Here is a 20,004-nt window from a genome sequence, read left to right as displayed (position 1 = left end):
GCAGGTTTCTGGGCCCAAGCCCAGGGCTTCCGAATACAAAACTGTAGGCCCCAGAGAGGGATTAATATTACAGCTCAGTTCTTACAAGTCCTCAAGATGGCATAGCATTCATGATTTCATCCCACACATTGAGCATTATTGTGATAATTCCGTGGTGGCAGAGGACATCAGAAGTTTAAACAAGTCCACTTTAGGGCTCTATACTTAATAAACATTACTTACAAAGTTATTCATACCTGGGTTCTTTCAAATTTTGACCAAATTTGTTTTCAGAATAGACTGATAACTTACCTGTTTGTTCTCCATGAGTCAAGTTGTAGAGGTGTTATATGAAGGAAATTTTTTTTCACAATGTTAAAAAAAAGATGTTTAAGACAATAAAGGCATGTGAATTTGTAAAAAAATTCTAAACAAAATAAAAATAAAATGAATTTATCCTTCTAGGAATCTCTTATTTTCCAAAGACTTGGTTAATTATTTCACCAACTCTATAATGCATTTCATAATAATCACAGTTCCACATGTGGTTCACCTGAGATAAAACAACTTCCTGTTGGTGCCATGCTCTGATACCTGACCACGTGGTCTAGCTATTTTTTTTTTTTTTTCCTCCAAAATTCTATTTGCATATATGGCAATGAGCCAGGATGACTCTTGAGGGGAGGGAAGTTGTCTTTGGATGAAGAGATAAAGTTTAGGTTTTTTATTTCCATATCCCCTGGTTCTGAGCAAAATGAATAATGCACAGCAGGATCCCAGTCAGTCCTGCTGTCCCTGAGGTGTCTTTGAATGGACTTTTCTAGGATACAGTTCAGACTATGACTTCCCAGGAGAGGATCTCTCGACTAAGAGTGAAACAGAATGAGTGGTCATTTGAGTCACCAAATTTTTCTACTGATGATGCTAAAGCCAATGTCAGACATGCCAGTGATGCTGATTTTACTTGCACAGGTTGCTAATACATTTGCTAGGTTTCCATAAAATGCAAGACAATGAGCACGAACAGCCGCTCATAAAACAGCCAAACCCGGTGCACAGGCAGGAGGGCCTTGAGAGAACAAGCAGAGTGCAGAGCCACCAACTATGGGAGTGGTGGAAACAGCTCTCTAGAGAGGCCCAAGGTCACACCAGTTCTCTCAGGGTTCACTGAACAGAGCGGTGGGAAGTCTCCCAGCAGGCTGAGAACTGAGAGGTTGTAGAGATACCCTGAGGCTACCCAAAGAGATTTGGAAGAGAATAAACAGAGCCACATCCACATATTAGTAGATTTTTAGCAGCATGAACTGGCTACTGATAGGTCAGCCCTCCTACATAAGAGCCTTTAAGAAATGATGCAGTTGCTTTCCATGAAAATATGATGTTGATATTCATTCCATAAATATGTACTGTGCAAATATTATTACCATGTATGAGTTCATGCTATTACATGGAACTAGATGCTGTGTTAAAAACAAAATGCCTGTTTCTGTGTAGGAAGTGTTTGCAGTTTCTTCAGTCTTTTCTACGTCAGTCCAACAGAGAGCTGGATAGTGTAAGTATCTGAAGAATCAAGCATTGGTATATCATATAGGTACCAATTAAAGACCCATGTATGTATTTTCTTGATGATGCTGTTTCTAAAAACATTTATCTTGTTATCGCTTGAATTGGTTTTGGCTGTGTTTTTAAAACACAGAATCAAACATTGGATTCAGGTAGAGGACTCATTAATGAGAATGCATTTTTCACTACTGTGCAATGACTGATGGCATTTTTGTTACCTCGAAACTTTAAGGTGCTGTAAATACCTTCACAAAAGCTTTTCAGTAAGTTCACATTACTTCTAAGAAAAGCTAATGTTTGTATAGTAACTTGAAGGCATGATTGTAGTCTTGCGCTCCCCTGTGTTGTATATGTCTGTCTCTTACATTCTGCCAACCCCATGAAAAGATGTAGAGTTTCCTTGTGAAAAATTCCCACAGAGTTTCAGTAGCCCATAATTCCATTACCATAATTGATTGTTCTTTAACCTGCCCACTTCTTAGATAAGAGGATTTCGCTTTGGTGTGTGTGCGCATGCATTTTGCCAACGTCAGCAGTCAGACAGTTCCCTCGTTTTTTTTTTAGTGTGTGTCAGAAGTGGAATTTGAGCCTGAGCCTTCTTGTGAAGACCAGAATCATTTCCTTTTTCTAAAACTTTTTCTGAGAATAGTGATACTGCTTTGCTAAAAATGTTCTGTAGAAAGAACTTTCCATAATCACACAGACAAAAACGATGAGCATGTATGAAATGCTTTGAGTAATGGCAGTCACGCTTTGCAAAGACTGTGTGATCTTTCTGTGCCAGGAGCGAGCAGTAGGTTCTCAAGTCATTACCCTGGGATGGTTTAGATGTGGCCCAGCCTCCAGGTAGGAACCTGGATCAAATACCAAGATACTTTTCTACCTCAGGAGGCTAAACACAGAAGCATAGCACACTCCTCAAACCTATCCAGTCAGCTAATTGTTAGAGTCATAATTCCATAATGTGTAATCACTCTTATGGATGGTTAGGTAGTTAACTAGCATAAAGGAAGTGATGTGGAATTATAATAAAGGTAAAATTGAGCAGCAGAGTGAAAATCCTAGCAGCTTTCTGGTTTCTGTGCTATGGGAAAAAGCGTTCTAGAGCAATGATGAATACCCGATTAATAATTTCTCGAAGTGCCTAATAGCTTTTTATTAAGACTGGGGATATGATCAATAACCATGAAATACGAGAAAAAATTAGATTTAAGATAAAGATGGCAAAAGAACAAGTATTCTCAAACCACTTCAGCTCACTCGACTTTGAGTTGGCTACAAAACAGAACTTACAACCTGGAGTGGACAATGAGCCATGAATTTACTTGATTCACAGAAAATGTTATTTTTGTGCCTCTGCCTTTATACCTACCTCACTCTGACTTGCCCCGGGGTACTGTAGCCATCCCCACCTGCCACCAAGGCTCCTGGTTGTGCCTTTCTGGAGGACAGGATTTTATCACTTGCTTTCTACAGAGATAGTTGAAAGTATCACATTAATAAAGGGACTGATTTTGGTTATTTCTCCCCTCCCTTTTTAAGAAATTGACATGTAGTTGATGTACTTTGTGTTAATTTAAAGTATACAGCATAATGATTTGATATTTGTATATAGTATTGTGAAATAATCACCTCAATAAGTCTCGTTAACATCTGTCAGCATACATAGCTACAGAATTTTTTTTTCTTACGGAAACTTTTAAGATCTACTCTCTTAGCAGCTTTCAAATATATGGTATCATATTAACTGTACATTTCACCCCACGACTTATTTATTTTATAAGTGGGAGTTTATACCTTTTGATTGTCAGTCACCCTTCACTCATTTCTCCCAGCCCCTTTCCCCCACCTCTGGCAACCACCAGTCTGTATTTATGAGCTTATTTTTTTTTTTCCCCTTTCACATATAAGTGAAATCATACGGTATTTGTCTTTGTCTGGCTTATTTCATTTAGCATAATGCCCTCAAGTTTCTTCCATGTTGTCACAAATGGCAAAATTTTATTCTTTTTCATGGCTGAATAATATACCATTGTATATATACACCACATTTTCTTTATCCATTCATCCATTGATGGACACAGGTTGCGTCCACATCTTGGCTATTGTAAATAATGCTGTAATGAACAGTGGAGTACATATATCTTTTTGAGTTAGTTTTTCACTTTTTTTCAGATAAATACCCAGAAGTGAAATTGCTGGGTCATATGGTAGTGTTATTTTTAATATTTTGGGGAACCTTTGAACTGTTTTTCATCATGGCTGTATAAATTTACATTGCCACCGACAATGCACAAAAGTTCCCTTTTCTCCATATCCTTGCCAACGCTTGTTATTTCTTGTCCTTTTGATAATAGCCATTCTAACAGGTGTGTGGTGATCACTCATTGTGGTTTTGATTTGCATTTCTCTGATGATTAGTGATGTTTAGCATCTTCTAATTTACCTGTTGGCCGTCTGTATTCTTTGGAAAAATGTCTGTTTAGATCCTCTGCCTATTTTTTAATTGGATTGTTTTTTTGCTATTGACTTAGATGTCCCTTCCCTTCTTTTGATGAGTTAAAGAGAATTTTAAATACCATTTTTTTCTGTCTTGACGGATTAAAGGAAATACTATTAAATGGCATGACGTTGGCAGTGAGTAGAAATATAAAGCAGGTTTAATATTAACCTTACATAGAAACAGTGAAAGAAAAGCCAATTAAATAATGAAAAAAAATAAAGAGACATTAATGATATTACATACTAAAAAACTAAATAAATATGGAAAATTTCATGTGTTTAGATGGTGGTCTAGATCATCCTAACAACTCACCACTCACTTCCAAACAGAAGCTATTTTTGTAAGCACGTAGGTGTCTAGTAATGCCATCTTGGCTAGAAATCATTTTAAATTTACATCAGTGAGATAGCATGGATTAAGCAGGTACAAGCAAACTAAAGAAGAGAATGTTTAGATTTCAGAGAGTAAAATTCGTATAACTGAGAGGTGGAGCTTGAAATATTGCCATGGTTTTAGAGAAGTTTTAGTGACACCATGTTTCCGTGCATGACTCTTACATATGTACAACATATGGGAGTATTTATCATCCTGAATTCTAGAATTCATAGTTTCATAATCAATTTTTGGAGTGATTCATAGAGAGCCTTATTCTTTTTAAAAACCTATAAATTTAGATTAATTGTAAATTATGGATTTTTCTTTTTTTATTAGTAAAGTAGTATTTTTTGGAATGTCTTCTTAATTGTCTGTGTTATGGTATATATATATTGCTTGTAAAAGATCTTAATATTCTAATGTGTCTTGTTTAGAATTATAATCAAAGAAGAGGCCTTTAAAAAAATCTTGCAACAAGTCTAAATTTAAAAGAATTTTGTAGTAACATTATCCTTGACCAAATTTTTGTTTAGCATTGTATGTCTTGTCTTCATTTTGTACAATTCCTTTAGTTTATGACTAGATTCTTAACAATTCCTGCCTGCCACCCCACTCTCCTCTTTCTTCCTAGGACTTGAATAAGTACAGCTTAATCCCTGGTCTCCATTCATTATAGCTAATTCGAGAAACACTTGAGCCTGGACGTGTAAGATCTAGTGTTACTAAGCACTGATTTGTAAGTGCCAGGGACTGTCCTGGTTGTGTTACACATGTCATCTTATTTCATCTTCACGGTTTCTCTGCAAGAGATGTGGTATTTTGCCTGTTTACAGATTTGGAATCAGAGGTTCAGAGAGCTTCAGTAACTTTCCCAACGTCTGCAAGGCAGGTAATCATCCAGAATTTAAACTCCGCTTTGTCTTAGACCCAAACCATTGCTCTTTCTTTCTTCTGTTCAACATTGCTTCTCCTGTAACTTTGCCTGTTTTAGAAATTAATTTATCTTCTGGAAGAAGCAATTTACTCTCTGCTAGGTGTTGTGACCCATTTTCTGTTTCTTAACACTGTCAAGTATGTAATTGAAGACTATATATGTTTTTAATTATATCTTGTTGCTATTATTTTTTAAAGCAAATGAACTAATAAAAGTCAGGTAGCCAAGAAGCTAAATCACATAGCTAGTCTGCACACAGGGTAAAAAAATGAAAAAGAAAAAGTAGCCATGCTAAGTGAGTCATCTCTTCACCTGGTGTTATCTCTCCCATTGGGCATATGCCTTAGAGCATTTGGACCTCAGGGGTGCTTTTTATTGGCTTAATTGTTTAGCTCAATAACTGTTCCCTTGTGCTTTCACAGGAATATGCATTTTTTTGTTAGAAAGGGATGAACACTGGATAGTATTTAAATCATACGAAGATAGTTTTCATTTAAAAAAAACCACATGGACAGAAATATTGGCTAGGACTGGTGGTAATCAAATAGTCCTTTCATATGTTTTTTATAATGTGAAAATTAAAGCAAACTGAAGTGTGGAATAATTTTGAGCATTTAATGACATGTAAGAAAAGAGAACCCACTTGACCCTGAGGTTTAGTCTAGTTCACTGATCGAGGATTATATTTCCTTCTCCAAGACTTGAGCACTGCTGTTGGTTCTTCAGGAAGTAATATTTGCATGATCATAATGTCGAAAATGTAGCTAAATAGCTTATTGATTAATCTCCACATAAAACAGGGAAGATATAGTTACAACTACAGAACAAACAAATAAAGGTTTAAAAGCCTGGCAATATGAAAAGAGTGGAAAAGGTGATAGAAGTCCGAGGGTAGATGGCAGGAGGAAAAGAGAGGCAAGAGAGTGATGCGTTGGGATGCTTATTTCCTTCTCTTACATGGTGGGATATCAAGAAAGACTATGTAATGCTGTTGAAACAAGAAACAGCTAACCAATTAAAGAACTAAAAATAGCATAATCCAGAAAACTAGGAAGAATTAGAGGTAAAGGAAGTGTGAATGAGTTAGATATGAGGTTGGCAGGCGGTCGGTCAGTCAATAAGATTCTGAGGTGGACATATAAAAAAGAGATACAGACCTCTTTATTGTTTGGTTCAACTGATAACCAATGAAGGACCATAAAAACAATAATAATGAAAGAGAGTGGAAGTGGGGAATATGGGTCCAGAGATACTTACCACTTACTACCACTTAGTTCTGTTTGGAAAAATTTAAATGCACACGTATTGTTTTTAAAATACTTTAAGAAGAATTTCAACCATTGCGGATGTACAGTGTCAGGAGTAACATTCCACGTGTACTAGTACATTGCTGCTTTCCCTGGTCACCAGGTACTGTTATTGCTAATGGCAGTGGGCTCTAGTTTCCACAGGGCTCTAGAATCAGGACAATGGTGGGTGACAAATAACTAACTGATATCCACAACCCCATTCAAATCTTCAGCTTGTTTCATGGTTGGATCCTGATTAAAATGTGGCCCCCAAACCACCATTTTTCCTCACAAGTGCAAAGTGAAAGGCTCATCTGACCAGAGCCTGCCCAGAAAGCCTGCATAGCTCACTAATGCTTCTGCTGCCTCAGGATCCTGCTTCCTATTCTGGGATGCTGTGGCCGTCCTGGGGAATAGATGCCTGTGTTGCCTTTGTTTTCTCTGGTCTGAGGAGTGGCTGAGCTTCAGGGCACCAACTTCCTTCCAGGAACTTCCTGCAAGGGGAAATTTTGACTTTTCTACATGAACACTCCACATGCCTGTGTGTTGAACAATGGCTGCAGCAGCTGTTTTTCAAGAAGGGGCTTGGTTTTGTTTTGACCTTGAGAAAAGTAGATTGTTGTGTACATGGCGCCTCCAGGTGGGTGGTTAAGGAAAGGCGTCTTGGTGGGGTTGGAGCCCTGGAAGAATGAAGACTTGATTGTGCCATTTTTGCTTTTAGCCTAAGTCAGTGTGGCCGTAGGGCAAGCAGTTTGATGATTAGGTTTGTGTGGGAAATGAGTCTGGGGAAAGGCTGGAGAAGGAACTTACTAAGTAAGGAGTTAGAGCCAGCAGCACAAAGATGCTCCCTGGCTTAGGAGGTTTTGTAAATAGATGCCTTTATCCTTTTTGCCTCTCTCCAGCCAAATTTCTAACTAATCCCATCTTTTCAGATAAAGGAGTGAAAAAGGGGTACTCTGAGGTCCTCCAGCAGCTGGAAAATTCTAATAATTGTAGCTGCATATTTCTCTATCAAGAATTGATTTGCTGTTGACTTAGCCCAGGACTGCAAAGTCAAATGCCACAGTGAATTGAGGCGGGTGGTTTTAAATGAGCGGCACCATCTGGGTGGAGATTTTGGCAAACAAAATCTCATGGCTCATAGAAGCTGTTGTTCAGCTTCAAATGTTGCCATGTATGGAGAGTAGGCTTAAAGGGTTGCCAGAGCTTCCAGTTTTTCAAGAAAAACAAGGAATCTGGACTTTTATATAAAATCTCTTGGATTTTAAATGTTGACAACTAATTAAAAAATTTAAAACTACTGTCTAGACTTTAAAAATAAGCCTGTCGGGTGGATAAAGTCCATGGGCCGCCAGTTTTTCCTCCTGTTCTGACTTTTGTCTCCCAATTGTTTTTCTGTTTTCATTGTTGAAAATGAGCTGAACATCTACTGGGCAGTTACTTATATTTCATTTTGCCCCCAAAGCATTTAAAAAATGCTCTCATTACATGTAAGAGTATTTAAATTACAAGTAGGTGAAAAAGTCAAAACAGTCATAATATATTTAATTATAATGTATAACTGGATATGTATTATAACATAATTTGAGAAAAAAATGGAACCAGAATGAAATTATATATACACCTAAACATTTCAGTGGACCTTAAATTGGGCATTGAACCTCCTATTTTTAGCAACTTGCTTAATACCTCATCAGCTATAAAATTTGTAGAGTCCTTAAACTGTTTAACAGAGGCACAGCTCTTCCTGATGCAAAGATCAGAAGGATTACCTGATGGGTCGTCAAAGGAACACACTAAAGCATATGAGACGCAAGACCCTCTTGACAGTGTTAGTTGTGTAGGATTATGCTTGCTATTGCCTTTCATTTAAAGGCTATTAATATTGTACTAAAGTTTAGTTAGAAAATGAGATCGTGAGGAAAGTGGAACTGTAGGTATAAACTTTTGGTGAACTAACTTAAGCTGGTGGTGGGGCTTGATAGAGGGTAGGGGATGGGATAGTTAGGGAAAGAAGTTAAGAGCCCAGTCTCTGGAAGCAGAGGGCCTGGATTTGAATTCTAGCACCATCTCTTACAAGTGGTAGAACCTTAAGTAAGTTCCTTTATTTTTCTAAATCTCAGTTTCCACCTCTATAAAATGGAGCTGATTATATAATGGGGACACTCTCATAGGACAATTGTGTGGCTTAACTGGTTTAGTTTGAATATTGCACTCATTGCAATTCCTGGTACCCAGTCAGCATTCCATAAACGTGATGAATTAGAGAAAATGCTAGCAGTGGGAAGTTAATTGTCAAAATGATTAAATGTGGCCGTCTAGGATTTATTTACAGAATTTAAATGTTTTCATTTGTCACAGTGAAAATATTTATTCCACTGTATCCCTGGTCACCAAAAATTTAAGTACCTGTGTACAGAGTGTTTTGCAGGATTTTATAGGATGGCCTTGCTCTCAGGAAACTTGCATTTTGATTAACAAGATAAATATGCACAGCCAACACAAGACGGGGGCACCAAGGGCCACCCCAGCAAGGCTGTAGTCATTCAGAGAGGGGTTGCCACAGTGGGCTGATACCAAAGTAAGATTTCAAAAATGATGGCTAACTTCATTGTTTTCGAGATAGATTTTTAGTTTGACAATTTCAAACACTGTACAAGAATATTTTCAGTTATATAACAAAGTACGAAGATTTAACAACAGCAATTAGCCATGCTTTGCAATTTGTATTAATTAAACCTAATATTAAGGGTAATTTAGGTTGGACCATCCTCTGCATATTTTCTCAGTGCAGAGAGTGCTCTTAGCTGGCCTTCGGGTATACAGAGAGATGGAGTTCTGTGTTGGTAGGTGTGGTGCTGGGCAGACTTGCACCCTGATAGAAAGCACAGGCCCTGGAGCAGAACCCCTGAGCTCCTCTGTTAGCAGCTCCTATGGCCTTTGGGAAGTTAAGTGGCCTCTCTATGCCTCAGTTTTGTCATCTATAAATTGGGGTATGATCGTACTAGGGTCTACTTCGTGAAGCATGTTGTAAAGATTACATAAGTATGTTTGAAGTCCTAAGAACAGTGTGTCTGGCAAAGAGTAAGCACACATGTGTTAGTTATTATCCTTGGTCCCTTTTGGAACAATCAGTTTTAAAATTTAAAGGACTGCTGTCTGGTCAAACTTGGGCATTTGGCCTGTTAGTTTCAGAACAGAATACAGCTGACAGTGCATGTGGGGATAGAAGCTCATAGCCTAAGATCCTCTGGACCTCATTAGCTTCATTAGCGTGACTGTGGGAAAGGAAGGGAGAGGAGGGGGCGGGGGTCCCTAGTTCAGACCCAGATATTGGAAGCTCAACCCCAGTCTCAGCTGCAGCTCACTTGCTCTGTGTGGTATATGGTAAGTTGTTCAGTCTTTTATGTGTATCTGTAAAACAGGCCTAACCCCTTATTCTTCATGTATACTGGATTTTCATCCACTTTCAAGCACTGGAGGGAGTTAATGTTTAGGAAATGTGTGGGCGAATGAATTATATTCTAAAATGCTATTAAAAATTGAGATGTAAATGTAACTACTAAATATTATCGATTTGATTTCAGATTTTTATCGGAATCCCAATATATGGTATAATATTCATCATAGGATAAAATTAAATTTTACCTTATTATCTCATAATAGCCTAATAAGGGCTTTCATCAGTTGCTCAATTCCAGCGTTTCCTGGAAATCATTAATACTGAACATAAAGACCCAGGAAGTGCATTCACCAGGTTTTCCCCCCTTTTCCATCAAAGAATTGACTTGAATCTCGGTGTGCTCATGAACCCTTGTTAATGAAGTTCATTCAGTTCTTTGTGCTGGCAGCCATCTCTCCTACACTTTGTGGCTTCACACACATCTGGCTTAAGAGGCCTCCTTTTGGGGGGAGAGTTGCTCTGCTGCAAGGGATTATATAGGTAAAGCCATAAAAAATACATACCAGCCTCTAGAGCTGCACAGGACAAGGAGAGTCATCTTGCAGCAGAGCCAGACTCTCAGTCCACCTTTGTCTGAAAATGTGTGGATGCTGTCAGGACTTCTCTTTTGGAATTCATGTTTTCCTTAAAAGTATTTGCCCATTCTCACCCGTTGATTCTTCAAATGAAATTTAGAATTGTTTTGTCACTTCTTTAAAAACCCATTGGTGTTCTGAATGTGATTGCACTAAATATATAGATTAATTTTGAGAGAATTTACACTTTTACAATCTAAGAGCATGATGTGCCTCCTTTTTTTTTTTATTTTAAATGTGTCCCCTCACTCGTGTGTGTGCCTGCTTGCTCGCGCTCTCTCCCTGTCTCTGTCTCTGTCTCTCTCTCTCTCACCTCAGTAAGTGAAATCTTGTACTCTTATTTATATAGACTCTACATGTTTCCTGTTAAATTTATGTCTACATATTTTATATTTTATTTTTGATTGCTGTAGTGGATAGACTGTTCTTAAATTATATCTTGTAACTGGTATTCACTGATTATAGAAACGCTGTTGATGTTTGTATACTTATAAGTGGGCTTATGAAGCCCATTTACTGAATTGCCTGAACATGGAAACTGATGTCACCTGCATTTGTTTTGTTCATGAACATAGGAAAAATGAATATGAAGAACTTATATTTTTATTCTTTGTTAGGCTCTAAAATGCACCCTGGGTCTTTATTTTTATTCACTGTTGTATCCCTTGCACCTATGACAGGATTTACTATGGTACATACTCGATAAATATTTGTGAAATATTTTTTAACTTTCTTAATTCTATTATTACAGAATTTTTCAGTTGTTTCTCTTTTCTTAAGCAACTATATTGTCTCTGAATAATAATAATTTTGTCTCCGTTCTAGTATTTGTTTCTTTCATTTTAATTCTTTTCTTAGTATTTTGGCTAGAACTTCCAGTACGGTGTTCAGTGATACATACTATTGCAGGAATTCTTATGTGGGTCCTGAACTTAATGGGCGTACCTTTAGTGTTTTACTGTTGGGAGTTTGAAAAAGAAATCGTTTTAATCGCATTAAAGATAGGTACTTCTACTCCTGGTTTATTTTGTTTTAAAATTAGGATAGAGTCAGTACATACATATTGAGATGATTATTTGATTGTCCAACTTTGCCTTATGTGATAACTTACTTCTCTATATAGTCTAATTAAGTATTCTTGGATTACGAGAATAACCCCTATTCTGATATATTGCTGAATTTGCTATTTTAAATGATTTTATATTTATATTCATAAATTAGATTTTCTGTAGCATTTTTTGTTTGTTATTCTAGCCTAACATGGATTAAAATTTTTTCCCACTTTTTTTGTGCTGTGATGGAATTTAAATTATGTTGATTTCTGAAAGTTTGGCAAAATTCACCTATAAAACTGACACCAGTGATAGCCTTTTTTTTCTGTTGTTTAATACTCTGCATGTATTATAGGAAGAAAATTTGCACTGTAACAGATGACCAGTGAGTAGATCAGTCACCTGAGTTCCTGCTCTCCAGTGTAAAGCACTTACAAACCTTTTGGTTTGTGTCCTTCTAAACATTTTCCTATGGGTAGACACAGACACAGATATACATACATATGTATGTAAATTACATAGGCTGTTTTATAAATATTGTTTTACATGTTATTTTGTAACATTTTGAACATCTTTCTACATCAGAATGAATCTGCTTATTTATGGGTTGCATAATATTTCATGTTATAAATATATAATAATTTAGTCAGTTCTCTGTTGATGAATGTTTAGATTGCTTCCATTCTTTACTATATAAAATATTGAGCAATCATTCCTATATAGACATCTTCACTTGATTATCTGATTTTTCCCCTATGTGGCAAAGTCCTACAAATGTAATCACTGGATCAAAAAGTAATAAGTATTTTTAAGTCCATGTTTTGTCAAATTGCCTTTCAGAAATGTTCAGTTTATGGTGTGTAAGAGTTTCATTTACTCTTAACTATCATAGATATATTTATGAAGAATTTCCTGCTGATAACTTAGCATGTGACCACAGGAGGGCTCATCTCCATGACTGGAATGGATGAGGAAAACCTCCAGTCCTGTAGGCACTGATGTTAACCTGGTTAATCTAATTAACTGCATTGCCCTTAGGAACCTTGAGTATTAAGGGTAGACGTGGAGCTGGCATCCAGCCAAGCCTCAGAGTCCTAGAGACTGGCTGCCAATCTGCTCAAGGACTATGAACCAACATTTATTGTGTCACCCTTGCCACCATCCCATCTTTGGGAATACTAGAAAAAAAAACCCAAAACCTTGGAGAAGCACTTTACAAATTGTTTTTTTTTTTTTTTGATCAAGTAAGATTTTTTATATAAGAAAAAAAATCCAAAGAGTACAAAAGTATATCAAACAGAGATTGAAATTTTCAGTCTCATTTTCCAGAAACAAATTACCTTTGGAAGTTGGTATCTACCATTCCAGGCTTTGATTGGTTGGTGGTTTTCTCTGCAGGAGCATAATTGGGGGCAGATGTCTTCTTATATCCCGTCCATTGATGGCACGGCAACTAAGATGGACTGGAAAGGGGCCCTGTTTACTTTCCCATGTTTAATTTCATGACACTTCTTTCACTAGTATGCTGTTTTACATGTTCTCGAGGTCAATAGGTCATAAGTGTCTGAGCTGGGATCTTGACACAAGGCCGTTTTGCTGATGTTTATTCTTCTTTTTCGAGGAGCAGACCTGTCTGTTTAAACCTGCATTAATATGGTAGACATTAGGCACATGTGGCAATTTAAATTTAAATTAATTAACAGTAAAGAAAAATTAAAAATTCAGTCCCTCAATCGCACTGTTTCAAATGCTCAGTAGGCACATATGGATAGTCACTACAAAAAAGCACAAAGACCAGATAGGTAACATTTGTACTGTCGTACATAGTTCTTTGACAAAGATGGAATCACTTGAATCTGAAAAATCATGAGTATGGGGCTTTTGTTTGTTTGTTTTAAGCTCTATTTACTGGATTCTGATGTGCTAGATTTCAAAAGATAGTGTCGAGAAGCCTGCTTGTTCAAGGAGTGGGACAAACCTCCTAGGTCCAAAATTTTAAAATGAATTATCAGTCACCTGTTATGTTTTTAGCTCTGCTGGGAATGGGATACAGATGTTCTAGGAAATGCATTCACTGTGGTTTGGGTGGATCTGACCATGGAACATCCAGAAGAAGAATGTATTTCCCCTTTTATATTTTTTCCTGAAAAAAAGGTGAAAGTGATGTATTTCTTTTCCTTCTGTACGTATATAAAATTAGCAGAAGGAGAGAAGGGCAAATCTCTGCCAACACCCCAAGTTTTGATATGGCCCACAGCTGATACCTTTGAGAGGCCCCAGGTGCTTCTCTGACTGCTGTGTGTCCTTAGGTCCTTTGTTAGCTGCCTAGTGAGTAAAACTGGGGAAGGAAACTCATGTTGGGGCAGAGGTGATGTAGGTTGGCAATATATAATCGACTGTGGGGAGAGTAGACAAGAAGGAGGGGCTTGTGACCATGTCAGCTTTCATAACAAAGTTCGAACCTATAGCATCCAGTTGCTCATGAAGAACTTGGCTGTGAGTTGAGGAGCAGGGTTACCGATTCTCTGTGTCTGTGGAACACATGGAGACTGACAGCTCACTACTTTTGCCATACAATTTTAGTAGGCGTTCAATACATGAATGTGATATCTTCGTGTATTTAAACAAAGAACTGCCTCAGATTTCTTGGAAATCCATAGGATTGAACTGTTGATGTGGCCAGAAAGTAAGCTGGAATATTTTCCAGTGCTGCCGAAACTATTGAAAAACATATTGCTGTGTGATGTTTAAAACTCTTAGAATATTAGTAAAACTTGTGATATATAAAGATAGTAATATATAATATATATTAACTTCCACCACTTTTCTCCTTCACCAGATGAAGGATTGGACATCTCAGTTACTTATTGCCTGATGTAGATGTCTACATTTTATGACTTTTCTGTTAACCAGTTGGCCTTAATTTTATTCTTCAGTATCAGGCGCTGTTAAACTGGTGGATCAGACTAATTGTATAGGGAGGCAAGATCTTGGGCAGTAAACACGCTAATTCCTGAGTTTAAATTGGAAACTTTGATGGTTGCATTAACTTTCAGGCCAGCAGAAATTCTTAAATTGCTGCTTCAGGGCCCTGGATGGTAATTCGGGTGTGTTAGGAAATTACAGGGAATCACAGGAGTGTGAAATCATTAAGAGAGCCACAGTTGTATTTCCCACCTGCAGGTGGCAAGGCCAAAGGGAGCATTCAGGCGATTGTAGCAGACTGAATGGGCTGCTTGGCTGCCTTATGAAGGAATTACTATTATCTCCCAGCACTTAGAAATAACAGATGTGGGGGGGTGGACTAAGCAAGCCTATAAAAGTAAATAAACTATAATTTCTTCAGGTAGAAAAATGCCGTCCTACCATGACTTGTCCAAAACATTTTCGTTTGTAGTAGTCTTGCGCCCGCAGCCATGCATCACTGGGGAGAAGAATGCTGTCCTCACGTGGATGTGGATGCTGGTGGATCACTTCCCCCAGGCTCTGTGAGAGGAGAATATACTTACCCACAGACAGCGATTCCCCACAAAATCCCTGCCCTTAAAAACGCTGGCTCTGGTTTTCTCTCTGAGTTCTCTTTAAAAAGGTTGGCATATTAGTCCCTGTACTTTGGCAGGTAGCATTGTCTTTTCTTTGGTTTCATACACTTATGAAGATTAATTTGGAGTCCAATTACAGCCGATGGCCAGATCTGTTAGAACAGAGCAGTGCTGTTGATTGGGAAATGGAAAGCATTTGAGACAGTGTCTGGGAAATATATTAAATGCATCGAATGTCACTACTTTTTCTAATAGCCTAATTCAAATGACTTTTTCTTTCGCTGTTGCGTTAGGTTGTTCCAGATAGACTTCCAAGTCTAAGAGGAAGGAAACCGTATGGTAATGAACACTCAGACATCTTGATACACTTATCACTGGTATAAAAATTGGAAAACACTTAAAGGAAATCTTTAGTTTTTCATTCTGCAGAGAAAAAAGGAAAATAATTCACGTTTTGAATGTAGTGGTTCATTTAGCCCATAGGGACTTAATTTTATCTGAAGCAGTCTTAAAATACTTATTGTAAGCAAATGTCACCCTCAGTGTCTTTGTTCCTGCCTTTCTACAGTTTCATTTCTTGAGATATCTTTTTGAAAATTGAGATATGATTTACATTACATAAAATTCACCATCTTAAAGTATACAGTTCAGTGGATTTTAGTATATTGACAGACTTGTACAACCATCACCACTGTCTAATTTCAGAATATCGTCATCATCCCAGAAAGCAGTTACTCTGTCTCTTCCTCCCTCCCAGCCCTGATAACCACCCATCTACTTTCCATGCTTATGGATTTCCCTGTTCTGGACTTTTCATATAAACGGAATCATACAAGATGTGGCCTTTTGTTTCTGCCTTTGTTCACTTACCATAATGTTTTTAAGGTCTGTTCATGTCATAGCATGTATTAGTACTTCACTTCTTTTTATGGTGACTAAAAAGAGGAAGAGAAAGAGCATTTTGAATACAGAGAAGGCTGGGAATGGACCTGTGCCAACAGGACTGGCACCTAGATTTTGATGGAGAGGGAGTGGTTCTAGGCACAGCAGGTGTCCGAAGCCTAATAATTGTGCAGGTGACATTCAACTATAAAAAGCTGCAGTATGGGACACAGGCTTTTGTGGTGTGGAGTGACCATGGTTGACTCTGACTTGGGAATAGAATTTTTCACTCCACTTGAGAAGCCGTGGCCAGACCTCCAGGGATGTCAGTGTGCAGGGGACCAGGCAGCTTCCCACTCTCCAACTCCTGTGTTGCATTCTCTTCAGAAAGGCACTTGGGCTTGAAAAAGGTTGCTTATCATCACTTTGGAAAAGTTTTAAAAAGCAGATGAAATTTCAGAAAAGGAGAACTGAGAAAGAAAAGCCCCTAGGGAGAATAATTAAGACTGAGTGTCTCAAAGAAAGTGGCAGTCCATGGACTGCCCGGACCTGGGGCAGGAATCAGTGTTGACCACGGCAGAGGCAGTGGGCAAGCCACGGAGCACAAGAGGAGGAAGAGGCCTCTGACCTCTGCTGAGAAAACAAGTCCAGACGCTGAGAAAGAACAGAGTATTAGAAGTTGGTAGGGTCCAGCACCAGCGCCAAAGGCTAATACTGGAAAATGGGCATTTCAAGAGGCAGTTTGCAGTCCCAGACTGTATATCATTATTTTCCACAAATTCATTACCTCTTCCGCCTCATGGGTCTCCTAGCTTTGAATTTCCTAACTTTATGATGAGTGAACTTTGTTTTAATGTTTATTAATGCCCTATTTACTTTCCCTTGGGTGAAGTTTTGGTAATAAGATTCAGTGCCTGTGCTATCGTGAGGCATTCCTATAGTAAACCAAGCCTAAGGAAAATGAATTTTATTCCTTTGGGGAACCATAATGACTTTAAAAAAGTTTATACTGTACCTTGCAATTTAGTAAACTCCTATTATAAAGGAAAACATATATAGCAAAATATTCTGCTTGTATTTAATATGATCCTAGTAAAATATAATTTAGGTATACCCTTATAGTTTGTTATAACATTTCATAATGTTATATTTGAGATGTAATTGATACACAATAAGCTGTATATATTTAACATAAAATTTGATAAGTTTTGTCATTTATATACATCACCACCATCAAGATAATGGACATATTCCCATTACAACCCCAAGTTGCCTGTTTCCCACTCTCCCAGCCCTTGGGCAAAAATTGGTCTGGTTCATGTTACTACAGACAAATTTGCATTTAGTAGAGTTTTACAACTAAGTGGGATTATGTCGTATGTCCACTTTTGTCTTTTTTTCCACTCAGTAGAATTATTTTGAGATTCATTTGTATTGTCATGTCTACCAATAGTTAGCCTCGCTTTTTTCCTGAGACATATTGTATGGATATACCACGTTTTCTTTCATCCATTCACTTATTGGTAGATATTTGGATGGTTTCCAGTTTTTTAGCTACCACAAATAAAGTTGCTAAAAACATTCAGATGCTTTTTTTTCTCTTGAGTAAAATACCTAAGAGTAGAATGGCTGGAACACAAGGTAGGTGTATTTTTAATTTTTAAAGAAACTACCAAGCTGTTTTCCAGGTGGTTGTAACGTTTTACATTCTGAGTGGCAGTCTGTGACAGTTCTTATTGCTCTGCATCTTTGCCAGCACTTGATATGGTCAGTCCTTTTAATTTTTGTGATTTCGGTAGGTATGAAGTGGTATGTCATTGTGGTTTTACTTTGCTTTCCCTAATAACTAATGTAGAGTAGTTTTCCATGTGCTTATTTGCCATCTGCTTTTTAGTGGGGGGGGTGCCCATCTTTTGCTCATTTTTCCCCCTTTGGATTCCTTGTTTTCTTACTGAGTTTTGTGAGTTCTTAATATTTTCTGGATATAAGTCCAGATATATGCTCTGTAAACGTTTTTTCTTTGTGTTTTGTCTTTTTATTTTCTAACAGTATCTTTTGAAAACCAGTTTTTAATTTCGATGAAATCCCTTTTATCAGTTTTTTTCTTTTATGGACTATGCAGTTGGTATCATAGTTAATAAATATTTGGCTAACCCAGGGTCACAGATTTTCTCCTGTTTTCTAGATCTAATGTAAAACCTATAACTGTAAAACTTCTAGAAGAAAACATGGAAAATCTTTTGAGTTAATTTTTATAGATTGTATGAAGGTTAGATCAAAGTTGATTTTTTTTTGTGTATGGCTGTCCAGTGGTTCCAGCATTATTTATTGAAAAGATTATCCTTTCTCCCCCTAATTGTCTTTACAGCTCTGTCAGTAATCCGCTCTGTGTGTGTGTGTGTGTGTGTGTGTGTGTGTGTGTGTGTGTGTGTGTGTGTGTGTGTTTATTTCTGGCCTTTATAGTCCTTTGATCTGTTTATCTTGACATCGATGCTACAGTCTCGATTACTGTAACTTTTTAATAAGTCTTAAAATCAGATATTAACTGTCCAAACTTGTTCTTTTTAAAATTTGTTTTGGATCTTTCAACTCCTTGTATTTTCATATGAATTTTATATCAGCTTGTCAATTTCTCCAAAAGAGTCCTCTGAGATAAAGACTTCTATATAATCTGGATGCCTTTTATTTCTGGAGCCCTCTGAGATAAAGACTTCTATATAATCTGGATGCCTTTTATTTCTTTTTCTTGACTTATTGCAGTGACTAGAACTTTTAATATATTGTGAATATAAGTGGTAAGAAAGGACATCTTTGTCTTATTCTTGATCTTGCAAAGGCATTCAGTCTTTTCCAGTATGATATGAGCTCTAGGTTTTTTGTAGTTCTCTTTATGAAGTGGAGAAAGTTCCCTTCTATTACTAGTTTGCTGAGAGTTTTTATGAGAACTAGACGTGAGATTTTTTTTTTTTTCAGATGCTACTTCTGTGCGTACCTAGATAACCATGTTTTTATTTGTTTAAGTGGAGAACTACACATTTCTGCTCTGATCTTTAAATTTCCTTCTATGTATTTTGGGATTCATTTGCTCTTTTTTATTTTTAAAGGTAGCAACTGAGAATATTGATTTGAGACCTTTTTTTCCTCTTAATGTAGGTGTTTTGGTGGTATTAATTTTTAAGTACTACTTTAGCGGCATTCCATATTTAACATGTGTTTTTATTATCATTCAATTCCTAATACTTTCTAATACCCCTTTTCATTGTTTTCTTATGTGTTATTTAGAAATGTGCATTTTAGTTTGTACAATATTGGGGAGATTTCTTTAGATATCTTTCTGTTATTGATTCTTAATTCCATTGTAGTTGGAGAACATACGTTGTATGAATATTTAAATTTTTTTTTTTTAGGTGAAGCAACCCTTGGTCGACCTCGCAGATTGCAAAGACCTTGTCAGCTTAGGATACCTTTTTTTTTTTTTAATGCTTACGCCCACAGCACCTGGTCTTCCTAGGTGGTCTCCCATCCAGGTACTAACCAGGCCTGACCCTGCTTAGCTTCCGAGATCAGATGTAATCAGGCTTGTTCAGGATGGTATGGCCATAGACAAGTATTTTAAAATTTGAGACTGGTTTTATAGCCCAGAATATGGTCTCTCTTGATAAATATTTTGTGTGTACTTGAAAATAATATTTATTTCATTGTCAAGAGAAGTTTCTATAAACGCCAGTTAGGTAAATTGGTTGTGTTGTTGAACATTTTTATATCTTTCATGCTTTTCTATCTATTTGTTCTACTAATTTTTGAGAAAAGGGTATTGAAATTTCTAAAGATAATTGTGGACTTGTCT

General features: G+C 37.2%; 1 protein-coding gene and 1 pseudogene across 1 annotated transcript in view; one reads left to right on the top strand and one right to left on the bottom strand.

Moving 5' to 3' along the window:
* The window catches only part of LOC105302452 (guanine nucleotide-binding protein G(q) subunit alpha), a 284,051-nt gene that overhangs the window by 43,822 nt on the left and 220,225 nt on the right, over positions 1-20,004 (top strand). The window lies entirely within an intron of this gene.
* On the bottom strand, positions 19,644-19,762 carry LOC111729665 (annotated as a pseudogene).

This window comes from Pteropus vampyrus, unplaced genomic scaffold (assembly GCF_000151845.1).
Source record: "Pteropus vampyrus isolate Shadow unplaced genomic scaffold, Pvam_2.0 Scaffold273, whole genome shotgun sequence".
In the NCBI taxonomy this organism is placed as follows: Eukaryota; Metazoa; Chordata; class Mammalia; order Chiroptera; family Pteropodidae; genus Pteropus; species Pteropus vampyrus.
The sequence above is the reverse complement of the archived record's forward strand: the minus strand, read 5'-3'. Positions and strand labels throughout refer to the sequence as shown.